Genomic DNA, 17,013 nt, shown 5'->3' with positions numbered 1-17,013 from the left:
GGTGAATGGAATGAGACTCGGGGATGGAGTCAAAGGTGACTCAAATCTTGTAGCATGGAAATTGTGAATAATGTGTTGGAACATTAACTTTTTTACAATTGAGTTCCATAGTCAAAGTCAGAAACAAATTTTCTCTGTTCAAGAAAGTGCAAGCATTTTATCACAATTCAACTCTCAAATATTAGTCTTAGGTCACGTGTTAAGTTATTGATACACATGAATGTATGTTTATACAAACATTGGATCCTCTAGTCTTAAAGTAAGGAAAGATGACCAAATCCATGTGTGTGAGATGGTGGAACTCTAGGTAAGTATGTGCTCATCATGCTACAAGCTAGGTAAAATCGAATTGTGAGGTATCAAATTTTTCATGCATCAATAAAAACTCTCAACCATTATCGAAAGAAACATCATTTCTAATATTTCTTGGATTAACATGAGGTTTGAAAACTTTTGTAGCAGCAACAAAATTGTAATCTTGAGAAAGTATTTCGAGCCATTTTTGGGAGCTAAATATGTTCTTCAAATGATTATTTAAATCTTAAATTAATTACTTAGACCATATACCTCAACTTTTGGAGTATTTTATATATTTTTGGAGTGCCAAAGAGCTTATAAATAGCCTAGATTTGTAAATGCTGGCAACAAATTCTTTTTCAGCAAGAGAGTTAACATATATAGAGTGAGCATTGATATACTTGTTGTAGTTAATACATCATCCACTACCAAATTATCTTATCATTGGAGTTTAAAATTAAGTATTTTCATCCAAACAGATTAACGTGCATTTCCAAGTGATAATAAGATAGTGATTTGAATATGATTAAGCATCCTTCGTATAAGAAGAAGCATTCAATAAATAATTTGGCTCAATTTTACTAAGAATGGCATGAGGTTTAAAAACATTGGCACCATCATTTGCATAGGTGTCCAATTATTTATAACAAATCAAATTTTGCAGTCTCACCATAATTCCAAATCCAACCCACAAAACAACGAATTGGATCAGACAAGGTATGTAACCCAATACACGAGTTGACTGGTATTCAATGCAAGTCAAAATTTGGGTGATTTTGTTTCATCCACATGAGGAAGGAATAAGATGAAGCACAGAGAGTAAATTTTGACTGTGAAGAGTACCATGGGTATTAATAGTAAGGGAGGGTCGTAAAGGCTAAGGTAAGCAAATTTTATTGATTTATTTCTTCAGACTATGTATTGTTCTTGAGAGGATAATGTATTGAGTCATGAATAAAAATATAGTTGTACTTGATTGAAAAAATGGTTATGAGTGGTATGTTAAATAGAATTCTTTGGCGCTAAGAATGGTTCCTTGATAGGAATTGTATAATCTGATTCATACCCAAAATGTGGTTCAAAGTATTTGTTGAACTAGTTCTTAATACCGAGAGTGCCATTATCTGGCACTGAAGTTTGATCAAAATATGAAAAACTTCAAAACACCAATCGTCCTCTCCATGGTCATAGCATGATGAATTGAATATTGGGTGGTTTGCATATTTTTGGAAGTGCGGTGTTTATCATAGACCATATGAAAGAAGAACCGCAAGACATTTGTGGAGAGTATGTCACCCACATATAATGTATAATTCAAATTCTTTATCTCTTCCATGCAACCAAAGATTTATAAACCGTAAACCTATAAATGTCTTTGCTAAATCGGGGAGCCAGTGCGGAAGTTCTCAAAATACAAAATTTGTATAATCACAAGGTAAGTGCTTTGGTATTCCCAAAAATGAAAAATGGCAAGATTAAGTTCTCCCGAAAATGGGAAATTTGTATAATCACGAGGTAAGTGCTTTGGTGTCCCCAAAAATGTCAAATGGTAAGATCAAGGAGCAAAATACACAAGGATTGATCTATGAGATCAAGAGCATGAGAGAACTTTTCAAGTAAAGGGAGATCAAAGAGGCATTATAAAACTAGTGATTATCAAGGATTTAATCATTCTTAAACAAAGAGATGCAACCTTTGAGAAAGATAGAAAATGTGTAGTAAAGCTTAGAGATTAATTATTTTAATGTGAACTTTGCATTGTAATTAATAATGTATTTAGTTGCATTTAGTTTTTAGTTAAGAATAATCACAATGATTTGAAGCTTGTACGCATCTTTTCATTATCTATAAAGGATACCAAGATCATTCTAATTAGGAGATATCAATGATATAAAAATATTAAAGAAATAAAAAATATTGGCTTGATGATTTTGCAGTTTGGAATAGGTATATGCATCTGAATACCGATCAATTGTATATTATCTTATTTTGAAGAAATCAAATGAACTCTATTTCTATCTCAATCTAGGAAAAATAGTTTTCAAAAACTTATATACAATATTGTCCTCTTTGATCAGCCACTATTGTCAAATAGATTGAACTTCATGTGTACTCTTTATTATCAAATAGTACATGCTATTTAATGTTTATTTAATTGGTCTCTATCATTGGGGTTAAAGTCATTTAGACTAGGGTTCATATATTTAGTTCTCCGTCTAGTAGTTGATGGTGCAATCGGCTATCTCGAAAGAGTCTGATGATATGTTAATGTAAGCTTGGTCCTATTTCACCAATTGGATAAGGAACTAGACTTAGTTGCTTCATTATTAGGTTGATATATATTTGTAGCTGGAAGAGTTCATTACCCATCCATGTACATATCATTAAACCACTCACATTCATGTTTCCAATCACCATAAAGCATTCCTAAAAGTATTCAATTTTAGCTTTTATTTCTCCTTGAGAAATACTTGCCATCTCAAGAGTATCATCCAAGAAGTTTGCAAAAGAAAAAATCAATATTAGTTTAAAGAGTTGATACAAAGGTGTACCCACCTAGGTTCACAGAGCCTGAAGAGTATTTGATTCTCAAAGGATCAAACTCATCCTTTGGCCAAATTGTGCTAGATTTCCTGGCATTGAGTGGGAAGGACTCATAGGAATTTGACTAACTATTTGAGGAACCAATAGATTAGTGAATCTACTAGAGAGAGTATCTCACAATTCATATTGTGAAGTTACCTAGAACATTTAGTTTCACATACCAGAGAAGAAGAAATCATTTTTTCCAAAGTGCACTCTACTCGAGCGAAGAGCCTAGAAGACCTAGCAAATCAAATTTTCCTTAAAGAGGTGGAAAATCTATTTAAGAATATTTTAGTTCGTAACTCTAGTGAGAGAGAATACTTAGAAGGAAATTAAATTTTATTTCTAAAGGAGGTAATAAAGAGGAGAACATATATTATGAATAGCTGAAAATCATAATTGCATTATGGAAAAATAACCTTACATGTCTCCCTTGGATGATTTTTATAATATAAAAAGACAAGAAGATGAATCTCCAATATAGTTGTTACTAAGGATGTTTAACATTTATCATGATATATTTTCAGAGGTCAAGCCTCCATTCTATAAACTATGAAATAATCTATATGAGTTGGGATATATCATGAGTCTACAAAAGAAAACAAGTCCAAGTTGAAATTCATGGAAGGAACACAAAACCCTAAAGATAAATTTCACATGATGGAAGTTTGGATCAAAATAAAGGAGACTCCATCTAGGATGAAACTTGTATGGAAATAGAAATTGGAGTATCATGATTAAGATGAATATTTTCTTAGTTCAAAAGAAATTTCAGCTTTGTTAAATATAGAATATTAGATAATAATGATTTACATCTTAAATTGATTACCTAGACCATATACCTCAATAGGTAAGTCTTGAATCCAATACAACTGAATATGAAGAAAATAGGACCTATCCTTGGCTCAAATTCTCAAAAGGAATGATCCAAATTGATTAACCAGAAGAAAGTGATCAATGCACAAATGGATCAAGCAATGGAGAATAGGGAGAAAGGAGGAGATCCTATGGTCTTTCTATTTGAGAAGTATGTGCTTAAATCTTGAATAGATAAAAGATAATTACTAACCTTAAAGTAGGATAAATATGGAAAATGTTGATTTTTGATGTCTGTGTATAGTTTTGGGATCTCTACAACCTATTCCAGATTGGAAATGTCGAGATGAAGAAAAATAAAAAATTATTTGTCTTTTTGAAGGTAGGTCGACCTTGACCTAGATAGCGGGGCACAATCTTACCCCATGGCACAATTGTACCCTGAAAAGTCAACCTTGACTTGCACTACTCCAACAAAATTTCTGTTTGTAGATCCCGCAAGTTCGATGAAAAGGGTATCCAAATATGCTCTTTATTCATTGTTCCACACCTGTATTTGTAAGAAAAATGGCTTTGTTGTTTGGATGAGGGGTTTTCCTTGGTCAAACCCCGGTTTGGAATCAACCATAATAATGGAATTGAAATAGAGAATGCTAGCAAGTAGTAGAAGTTAATCTAAAAATAAAACTATGATACTCAATAGATATGCAATTGTATTTGAAATGTAAAGTATATTGATATGAAAACTTGAACATAAAATTAGTAAATGTAAATTAAAATCTCCATGATTGTATGTTTGAAATCCACCTTGATAGAAGAATGAATAGATCATGTAGATGAACAAACGAATCTTGAAGGAAGATCACACCACCATTATGAATAGATCTAAGGTTTTAAATAATGAATCTTGAATGCTTGAACCAAATCACTTCAAAGGCTTGAATGCTTCAATCCTTGATCTTCAATGGAAAACTTGGATGCTTGAATGATAGACTGCTTGCTCACTTGAAAATGAATGCTTGATACTAGATCATAGATGCTCTTCATAAAAAGTAGATAATAAATTTTTTCATAGATAATGTATGTGCTCATGAATAATATGGATGTCAAAATGAGGGAAGAAGGCTTCCTTATATAGAGATCTAGGGAAAAAACTTTTAGAGAAGGCTAACATGGGAGAATTAAATCCCAATTAACCCTAACCCCCTAGAAATGGACCTAGATTAAGTGTAATTTAAGAGTCTACCTGTATGTGTGAAAAACTAACCTGTCGAGAGCACACGTAAATAATAAAACATTAGTAGCATGTGCATAAAACCATATTAAAATCAAGAAAACTACTAACTAATATTGTGTTTTAATACTAATGCAACTGATAAGAAATAGTCCCCACACAGCCTCAAAGCAACTCAACAAGGGTACCCATAAGAGGTGTGCTTAAGTGTGGAGAATGTGGATGTGCTCTCCCAAACACAACTATGAATCCCAATGATATGAAAGATGCAATAATAAACATGCAACTAAGCTAAATGATGAAGAATGCTTCAAGAGATGGCTATGGAAGAAACCATTCTTGAGAGCACTCAATGGGTAACAAAAGTGGCTGTAAAAAGCAAATATAAGAGTGCGATACTATCTTGAATAAGAAAAGAAATGCGAGAAATAAACAACTACCAAAGGGTTAGTAATAATATGAAAATTTCTAAGAAAGCTCTAACTCTAAACTAGCATGATAACAATGCAATGAGGGAGATGTCAAATGCTTGAGACAAGGGCTCTATTTATAGGTTTGAGAGAGGCCTTGGGGAGGTGGCATCTATGTGGCATCCACATAGGCGCCACAAGGGAGACACATGGGTTAAAGGACAAAGGCATGCAAAAGTCAAAAATAGCCTTATGTGTGAGCAACCTTGGGGAAAGGAGTAGGGGACAAAGGTGTAAGAGGTGTGAATGAAGTAGAAGCTTTATTGGATCATGAGCTTCTCACACATGTATGAGCAAACACTTAAGAGCTAAAAGGGGTTTAAGATAAATAAGTGGGATTAAGTAGTGGGTAGGCTTAGAAGGATGAGAGTGATGGGTGTAGACTAGGTTTTAGGATAGATTAGGATTAAATTAAATAAGATTTAACTTAATCACAGGGTTAAAGAATTTAGTGGAATGGAGGGAATTAAATAAATTAAAATTTATTTAAAAGGGGATTTATGGAACACTATTCATTAAATGAATTTAATACATTAGAGGGGAAGTATTTAAATTAAATTTAAATACATTAGGGAAATGAACCTTTTTAACTAAATAAATTTAATTAAACAAGTAGAAGAATATGACAAATATAATAAATAATCAATTATAATGTCAAGGGAAATATTAATAAATTAATATAGTGTTTAGGAAAATTTTAAGTGTCTACATTTCCCTCCTCTTTGATGTGATGTCGAAATGACATTATATCAAAGAAAAGAAAATATAGGTTACCCTAGAGAGGATAGGAGTTCTAGGAGTTGTGTTGTAGTGATGACAGGGGAGGAGGGTGCCCCCTCGAGGAAATGGGGTGAAAAAAGAATATATTTTACCCCATTTTCTTGAAAATAGACATTAGAAGGAAAAGGGAAGGAAAAAGGATTAAAAAGAAGGCCTTGCATGGCTTGTTGGTAAGATCAAAATGAAGCGGGGTGAATTGGATAATGATTAAACTAAATCCATCCTAGCTACATGAATGCATGGGATTTAGTTGTGTTCATATGGGAGAACACACCCTAGTTTGATATTGGAAGAGGAGTTATGCATCAAATGCTATAGAAGCATAGATGACAAGATTCCTTTACGTGGACTAAACTCTCAACAAAATAGAGACTTTAGGAACATAGATGTAGGCTTCATAGTCATGATGGAAAATATGACATATACGCACTCGAGAGGTCTGGGAAAACCCAAATTCTTTTTAGGGATCTTGGTGAAAAGTGTGCTAACCCATTGCCCCCATTGAGCAATGCATAACCATAACTTGAAACTGACATAGATGTGCTAAAGAATCATGAAAATATATCATATCACAAAATGACACGTGTAATTAGGTTAAGTCATTCAAAATGATACCAAGATATTGAAGATCGAGGCACACTTGGGGAGACTATCACCGATACACAAAGATAAAATCAACAAAAGACCTTATGACAAAGTAGTCATTCAGTCCATAGTTCTTGCCATAAACTTTATTTTGATGGTGAATTTTTTAAGCCTGTGTAGGAAGGATGCATCTTATAAGGAAAAAATTAATTGTTTGATTGAATTATATTGAAATGTTTGTGATTGTTTGCTGGCAATGGTGTGAAAGGAACAAGGTTCTCAAATGCTTTAGTCTCAGTGTGAATTTATTTAAATTTTGTTTGCAATCACTATTTTGATAAGCTTAGTTTGATGGTTTGAAGCTCAGTGTCATGAGATGAATAGAAGAATTTGGATAAGATATGATAAGATAATGGAGGAATTGAATTGGAATGGAAGGGGAATGCGAGAGAGCAAGTGATAAATATTCTCTAGAGGAAAGTTTGTTTAATGGAAGACTAGAAATTTGATCAAGGTATATGCAAATAGATGGAAAAATAAAGCAATTGATTATTGAAAATGATTTATATGAAACAATTAGAAGAAGGGAATCTGATTAGATTAGAGGAGAAATGAATTTATTGAATTGATGAAAATGACTAGATTGGGACCACTGACAAGGGAGATCCAAGGAACGGTAATGGATGTAAGGGGTATTGAATGGAGGAATAATATGGGGGACCAAAGGATTTGGTATTGGACAATGGGGAGCCAAGGACCATGTTTCAAAGGAGTGACCAACAATGCCCCATACCAAGGATATGAAAATGGAAGGAAATGTGGTGGGAAATGGAAAGATGGTGTGAAGGCTATTGTATGGAGGAAGGGAAGGCATGTGTATTTCCAAAGCATATATGAAAATTTTGTTGTTGTGCCTCAAGTATTGAGCACGAACATAGGCATGAAAGTGGAATGAATGAGGGATATGGGGGGGAGGGTATGAAATAGGGATAATGATATGAAAAGTATGGATGAAATGTGGGATATGAAGTGGATGGGATAACCAATATCAAGGACATATGAAAGAAGGATGTAAGTAGTAGGTATATGGATGGAGGATAGTGGAAAGGAAAATGCCATGGACTATGGTATGCAAGATATTGATAGGATGTCAAGATCAAATATGTGAACGGATAGTGGGAGTATGTAGGATAATGTATGGATAATGAGAAAGATATATGGAAAGTGAGCATGAGTGGATGAAAGGAATAGGATAGTCAAGATCAAATATGGAAAAGGATGATGGCCGATAGATGGAAATATGAAAGATATATAAGGTAGTGTGGAATGGATGGATCTTGCCCTCATTGTAGAGTGCAAGTGGAAGATGAACAATGAATGGGTTGATAAGTGGATTTGGAAGACATTAGATATATGATAGGAAAATAAAGTGAGGACTGAAGCATCTAGATACATGGATGGTATCCCTTGATATTTCTTCTTGTGTCTTTTTCTTTTTCTTTTCTTTTTTCCAAGGAATTTTAAACTATTTTCTCATAGATGTCGGTAGGATGGTGAAATGAAGGATGAAATAGGTTGGGAAATGAAGGTCAAGGACTTATGAATTTTTTTGGATTAAGGGGGTGGAATGGTTGGTAGGAAGACATGGTTGATGGATGCGAGGTTGGAATACTTGTGAATAGTGGATGGAGGTAGAAAGATCATCATTGACACACACCTTGAAGGGTGATGGAAAGGAGAAGTGTTGGAGGATTTGTAGGAGAAAGTTTGAATTTTGGGATATAGGGGCCCAAAATGGATAAAAGGAGATAATGGATTTAGGATGGTGGATTTTGGGACATAAGGACCCAAAATGGAGCTGAAAAATGGAAGCTTGGATGATTTATGAATGAGGGAAGCCTTTGGATTAGCAAAATTGGATGCTATCTTGAATCTTTCTTTCAGATTCATTGCTTCATTAAGTAGCTTTGGAACCCACATAATTTTTGCACTTTTTATTTTCAGCCTTTGATTTTGTTTTAGATTATATTTTTCTTATCTCGAACATGTCTTTATAGGGGACATGATGATCCTTGGATTTTTGCAGATTTTTGGCTTCATTCACTTTGTCTTTGGCATCCAATTTGCTTCCATTGGCCATGGTATGACAACATGAGGAAAAATGGGATGGAGAGCTTATGGATGGTGAACATTGGAAGGAATTCAAGGATGTGTGCCCTTTTTTATCTTTAATAGGTATATGAGGGGATGAAGTGGGAAACATGGATATGGTGGATGGATGTATGTAAGGACCCAAAATGGATGGAAGGGATGAAGGGTTTGTCTTTGGAATGTAAGGACCCAAAATGGATGGAAATGATGAAGGAAGTGGATTATGGATATAAGGTCCCAAAATGGACTTGGAATATGGATGATGGGAACATTTAGGTTTTGATGGAGGAATTTTAGGTTTGGAAGGAGTGGAAGGTGTACCAACATCTTGAGACATTATTTCTTCAATGGGATACTTATCATTTTCAATACAAGATGTGAGTCCATGTATATGGGGTTCATGAGTGGATTGGATAGGTGTGATAGGATCATGTGGAGGATTAGGATCACAAGGGGGATTTATGAGGGATAATAGGATCTTGAGATGGGGTGGGATCATGAAAGGCAAATGAAGGGGTACTTTGATCTTGGCTTAAAAGAGGATCATGTAGTGGAATGGAAGGAATGATTAGATCATATAACATAATAGAATCATATAATGGAGTGGATGGAATGGAATTATGAGATGGAACATTTTGATCTTGACATGGAGGAGTATTAGTGGACTGAGTGGAAGGAGAATCTTCATGAAGTGGAGGATCTACAAATGCTAACTCTTAAGATGGAATGGAATCAATAATGTGCACAATACATGGAATGTCTTGATCTTGATTAGGAAGGGGATATTGAGATGGACTAAGAGGGATAAATGGATCTTGAGGGATAAGGGAATAATGGGATGGAGAAATGCTCAAATCTAGAGGAGAAAAGGAATCCATAATGGAATGCTTTGGAGGAAGGTCTTGAGATGGAATTGGGTGTATGACTTTGGGTGACTGGATCACTTTATTTTTGTTTTTATACTTAGATAATGTTTCTATTGAGATAAACCTATTATAAGGTAGGGATGATGTTGATTTTGGATGATTAGGATTGTGTGGAGGTGGAGGAATGGGTAGGGGATTGGGATAATTATTTTGGACATTAAGCTCAAAGTATGGGGAATTACATGGAGGTTTCAAGTTGGATGGGACATGAGGATTATGGTCTTTGAAACATGGGGGAAGAGGGCATATGTCATGGAAGGTGGACTTTTGCTTTTGATTTGCTAGGCTCAAAATATAATTCTTGATTTCCTCAATTTCTTTGGCCATGATATTTCTGTTTGACGAATTGTGTGGGCTATGAACGGAATTGCATGTAGTTGAGGGATAATGAGGTGGATTTTCCTTGTCAAAGGTAGAAGATTAATAAACATGAGATGGATTAGAATTAGATATGAAGTTTTGAGGATTGATTTTATATGGAGGTTGAAAGGGAGGTATAACTCCAGATTGCCTTTGGAGATCTTCAACCATTTGGTTAAGTCAACTCTTATCCATGGAGCTTAGACGAAGAGGGATGAAAGATTTGATGATGGATGAAATATGACCTTAGGACTAGGAGCAATTTTGGACTTTGTTTTAATTTGATTTGGATTGGATTTGAATTGATATTGATTGGATTTGATTTGATTTTTGGATGAAGGTTTGAGATAACCTTGATAAGATTTAGGTCATTCAAGCTAACTACGGTTAAAGTCCAAGGATTATGATGGTGCTCCTAAGTCCAAAGTAGAAGATTTTATGAAAATTTGAATTAGAAGAAGATGTGAATAGATGAAATTAGAAAGATTGATTTTGGATGAAGATGTAAATGGATTGAATGAGGGATTGATTAGAAAAAGAATAGATTTGACAAGGGATTGGATTAAGAATCATGAAGATGAATCATTGAATGAGGGAAATGGATCTTGATGTGGATATTGAATTATGATTAGAATGAAGATTAGGGATTTAATTGAATGATTAAGAAGATGAGGAAATGATTCATATGATTAGAGATGATTAAGATTTTGAGGAATGATTTGAATGATTAAGACAAGAGATGCATGATAGTGATGAATTTGATGGATAGAAGAAGTGATGTAGAAAACTAGAGATTCTTTTTGTTATTATTTTTTTGAAATGTTTTTGGATTTTGAATTTTTATGATATTTTAGATTTTTTTTGAAACGTAACATGCAAAGCATACAATGAAATACATATACAAGAAAATCTTAGATGGTGTGTGTCCCCTTCAAATGGGGAGGTTTTTGAACACTTAGTACGTCAAACACTCCAACAATCCTATAAGGTTTTGACTAGGATATACAAGCTCAACTAGGGGTGTCCTCAATATACACTAAGTACTTGAGGCCCAAATCTGTAGATGAAAGAAAATAATGCCACATAGTTAGGAGGAGATGGTAACCCAAATCTCCACCTTCACTTCCCAAAGGTATAAAGTTCTTTGGGGCTTAGCCAAGAGTGACAAGATTTTACTTTCAAGATAGGTGTCTTTCAATTCACCTCCTAATATTTATACTCCGCTAGAGCGCTAGAGTTGAGGTTGTCCCAAGGGGTGATGAAACCTGCAAGTAGGCCTTCTAAAAAAAAAGTAAAATAAGGCCACTTATTTCTTGTACACTCAAGATCACCCAAAGGCACGAGAGGAGTGAATACGTAAGTGGTCTTGGGTTTAAAAGACACTTGTTCTTTTTCAATGAAGCTTTAAGTTTTCTATCTACTTTTGAAGACACTCATGTTTATAGCATACAATGTTCTTTCCAACCTGACAACGTTGTCAACATAATAAAAATTGAGAGTTTGCCAACATAAGAAAATCGATTGGTGTCAACATAAGCAAATCAATAGAGATAGAAAAAGTTCTTTTATTGCATTCAAGATTGAGTGAGTGTTCATTTTAAGCACCAAATCCAAAGGATCATTGCAATGTTCTTTGATCCTTAAGCATTCAAGATTTGATGAGATTTATTTTAAACCCAAATTGAAATGCGTAGTATAACATTGTTCTTTGACCTTTATGCATTCAAGAGTGTATTTGAATTCTAAGAATTCATTCCAAAAAATGTTTGTGAATTTCCTTAAGGTATTCAAGATTGTGTTTTAATAACATTCATCTAAATGAAGGGTTTTGTTCAATTGATTATACATTCAAAATTGGATTTTCTTGTTTTAAGTTTTAGTCATTCAAGAGTGTGTTTGATTTATCCCATTAAGTGTAACATTCATTCAAAGAAAAATGATTAAGCATTCAAGTTCATTCCCAAGAGCAATAAAATATTAAGAAAAACCTGCAAGAAAACATGGTTAGGTGTTTCTAAAATGCTCCCATCTGTGTTACAATAAATAACTTGATTAGTTTCAACAAAATCCCAAAAAATGAAAGCTAACTATGGAAAATTTTATTTTAACATTGTTTGTTATTTTTTCTGTACATAAATAAGTTTAAAATGACTCCAATCCTATGAAACCATAAAAAGTCAAATTTTGATTTACACTCCTTTTTTTTTACATAAACATCGTAGATGACAAAATATAGACAGAGACAAAAAAGCACAGAGATGACATAAAAACATAGACGATAGAATAAAAAGAAAGTATGATATACCTATTACTTACATTCACAGATCACAGATGACAAGATAGGATTGTAGATGCTGAAAATCAGAGATGACGGAGTATGAAAACTGCAAAGATGATAGTCTATAAAAATGACTAGGTTTTAGCTGCCCACAACGCAGACAAAAAAGTAATGAAACTACGGAGATGACATAATATAACTTGGAAATGGGGAAACAATGGAGGTGACAGTATAGATTTTTTTTCCAAATCAAGCATAGATGCCAAACTATGAAGACAAAAATATGTAGAGATGACATAACAAAATAAATTTTTTTTTTGGCCATTTTTGTAGGTTGAGTCTGGTGAAGATGCAAAACTGCAGAGATGACAATCTACGGAGATGAGAAAATGTCTGCGTAGATGACACTACATCCTAGAGGAGACGACAATGTGTGATTTTTTATAGAAAGTGCTGAGTTTTGACTGGATTTTGGAAATAGAAAACGAACGTGGGTCACATTGGGCATGCCAAAATGTATGTGTGAAAACCTAACCTGTAAGGAGCACATGTAAACAATAAAATGTTAATAGCATGTGCATAAAACCATATTAAAATCAAGAAAATTACTAACTAATATTGCATTTTAATACTAATGCAACCGATAAGAAAGAGTCCCCACAGAACCTCAAAACAGATCAATAAGGGCACCCATAAGAAGCCTTGTTGGTGTGCTTAAGTATGGGGGATGTGGATGTGCTCTCCCAAACACAACTATGAATCCCAATGATATGAAAGATGCAATAATAAACATGCAACTAAGCTAAATGATGAAGAATGCTTGAAGAGATGGCTATGGAAGCAACCATTCTTGAGAGCATTCAATGGATAACAAAAGTGGATATAAAAAGAAAATCTAAGAGTGCAATACTATCTTGAATAAGCAAAGCAATGCAAGAAGTAAAAAACTACCAAAGGGTTAGTAGCAACATGCAAATTTCTAAGAAAGCTCTAATTCTAAACTAGCATGATAACAATGCAAATGAGGGAGATGTCAAATGCTTTAGACAAGGGCTCTATTTACAGGTTTGAGAGAGGCCTTGGGGAGGTGGCATCCATGTGGCATCCACATAGGTTCCACAAGGGAGATACATGGGTTAAAGGACAAAGCCATGCAAAAGTAAAAAATAGCCTTTATGATCGAGAGGCTCAAGGTGTGCTCACACATGTGTGAGCAACCTTGGGGAAAGGAGTGGGGGAAAAAGGTGTGAGAGGTGTAAATGATGTGTAAGCTTTATTGGATCATGAGCTTCTCACATGTATGTGAGCAAACACCTAAGAGCTAAAAGGCATTTAAGATAAATAAGTGAGATTAAGTAATGGGTAGGCTTAGAAGGATGAGAGTGATGGGTGTAGACTAGGTTTTAGAATGAGATTAGGATTAAATTGAATAAGATTTAACTTAATAATAGTATTAAATAATTTAATGGAATGGAGGGAATTAAATAAATTAGAATTTATTTAAAAGGGGATTTATGGAGCACTATGCATTAAATGAATTTAAATACATTAGGGAAATAAACCTATTTAATTAAATAAGTAGAAGAACATCACAAATATAATAAATAATCAATTATAATGTCAACAAAAATATTAATAAATTAAGATAGTGTTTAGGACAATTTTAAGTGTCTGCACTACCATTTTGAAACCCGAAACAACCAACTTGGAAGTGGGAAAGTGAAACTTTCTAAAACTCGATATCTTGAAACTCCTAGAAATTGAAAAATGGACCTGGGGTCAGGGACGAGGTCAACCCTACCCTAGGTCAGGGTTGAGGTCATCCTTGACCTATGTTAGGGTCAAGGTAGACCTTGACCTAGAAAGTCAAAGTCCTTAGTTTCATAGAGAAAGTTGTCAAAAATAGACTGGAAATAAAGAGAGAGAAGCAGAATAGGGGGAACACAACGAGATCCATGAAAATACCTATTCAAGGTGCTTGACATGACCCCAAACTACTTACTTAGAGGGCTAAACACTCTTAACATGGAAGTGCTTCCATTTTAAAACGATACATTTAGCCCCCACTTTAGCAAGTGTATGAACTCAATGCAAACTCTTGGTAAAGGAGAAGAAAGAAGAGATCCAAGTGGATTCATAAGGACATACAATTACACTTATCTAAGGACACAATCCTCCAAGATAAGGATTCTAACTCAACATATATGCACAAGGGTGTGAAAACCAAAACAACATAAAAGAAAGGATTAGTACTAAACAATCCCAAATCAACTAGCACAAGAAGCCTTGCTAAGAAACATTTCTCATGCTAATATCATATTTGGAAAGCTATCATAAAAACATAAGTGAATACATGAGAAAGATAGGAACAACACTATAAATAACATAGCTTCATGACTTAGTCCTACTAACATGAAAGCAAAAAAGAAAGAAAAGAAGAAGTGATTACCTCGCCTAGTAAGATGCCCACCTACCATGAATCACCAAGGGAGAGGGAGAGCCCAATAGGTAGCTAAACCTGATAGCTCACCCATAAATTGTGCTTGTAGTTGTAATGCATCTTCTAATGGCTTCTAGAATATCCATAGATCCACCTTCTTGTATCACTATGAATATGAAATGCATGTCTCCTCAGGATTTAGCAACTTATGTGTGTTATCTTCAGAAGATTTAGCATATAAAATTTTGAAAAATGTGTATCTCTTCAGGATTTAGCAACTTGTGTGCATTACCTTCAAAATATTTATAAATGCATGTCTCTTTAGGATTTAGCAACTTGTGTGTGTTACCTTCAGAGGATTTAGCATATAAAAATTGAAAAATGTGTGTCTCTTCAAGATTTAGCAACTTATGTGCATTACCCTCTAAGATTTAGCATATAAATAAAAAACTATAGTATAAGGGAGACCCTACAGATGCCCCCCTCCTTATCATGGTTTTCTACTAGACAAGATAAGGAAGAGGAAGAGGATACCTACCTCACAAGGCAAGGAGATATACTATTAACAAAAATGTATACCATATTCTTAACAAGGGATATTGATCCCTACATCCAAGACAATAGATAATCATGAAAAGGATATGTCACTTATGGAAAAAGGATCCTCAAAGAAAGAGATCTTATCAACAAGACCCCCACCATAGAGGAGCACTTAAATTAGAGAAAATATCATCTTTCAAAGATAAACCAAGTGGGAACAAAGATTCAATCATCAAGTCTCTTATAAAGAAGAGGAAAATGAATCGTTGGAATGAGGAAAACCAAAGCAAGGGTAAGAGTTTATAAAGAACATAATTTACAATATAAATAAGAGGCGATGACCTAAGACAAAAACCTCCCATATAAAAATATTATCCATAGTCAAAACATCAGTCTATATGAAGAAATAACATTGCAATATAAATAAGAACCACTAAGCTAAGGAAAGTAGTTCCCTAGACAAAGAGAAAGAAAGAAGAACCTTTCCCCCTAGGAGGAAGACAAAGGACACCTTTGGAAAATAGATGTCTTAGAAAATATATCCTGAACATAGCATAATAGAAAATAGGAAGAAAGAATACCAATTAAGCCAAATAAAAGGCCTAATGGATCCTAGGAGACTAGATGAAAATACACCTCTTTTCCTCCAGTCTAGAGACAAGAGGAGAATAAATCTATATTATATAAGGAGGGGAATCCTCTATATCAAAATTATGAAGATATTGTAAAACTACACGAGAATGAGATATAATTCCTAAATCAACTTGTCCATGAACATACAATTTGAAATGTCTACAATTAACAAGTACGTATTATGATAATGAAAAAGACATTTGTACTTGGATAAGGCATCTTTTAGTATAGGTTTAAATATTTATTTTTTGGAATTCATTAATTCAACATACACCTGTTCAGCCACCTCTTGACAAATATAATAGTTATCCAAAGTAGGTGTAGGAAGAAGTTTATGAAGAGGAGGATGATGATTAACATCACCCACCTTAACTTGAGATTTCAAACAACCAACACCATGTAAATATAGTTTAGGGGGTATATTAACTAGATACTTAATACCATGTTCATTAACTCAAAGCCTTAAACCTTTATAACCTTGTTTAGTTATCAGCTTATATCATGTAGTGTACATATCATGTAAAGCGTCTACAAGAGGTGATTGTTTATTATGCTCATGAGAGAAAGTTGTATAAGATGGAATAATAGGTTTGGAAGAAGTGTCTTTACCCTTTCCTTTAATATCATCATGAATTGGAGGAGAAGGTAAATCAAAGAAGTCTTGCACATCCACATCTTGAACTATAGCTCAAATGCCATCATAAGAAGAATGCGGATTAATAGATGGAGATCAAGGCATCAGATTATGAATAAAAAGAGATTTGGATTAGGAAGATTAGGAGATGGTGTATCATCTACCAAATCCTTCACATAATCCCAAAGAATAATAAGTCTACCACATGATTCTTTAATGAAAGTTTTAAATGTAGGAATACTAGTATCGTTTAAATTCACAAAAGCATAAGAGAGAATGAAAT

The sequence above is a fragment of the Cupressus sempervirens genome, chromosome 8 (genome assembly GCF_028749045.1).
Source record: "Cupressus sempervirens isolate cs-2001-9-10 chromosome 8, ASM2874904v1, whole genome shotgun sequence".
In the NCBI taxonomy this organism is placed as follows: domain Eukaryota; kingdom Viridiplantae; phylum Streptophyta; class Pinopsida; order Cupressales; family Cupressaceae; genus Cupressus; species Cupressus sempervirens.
This window is presented reverse-complemented; position numbering follows the sequence as displayed.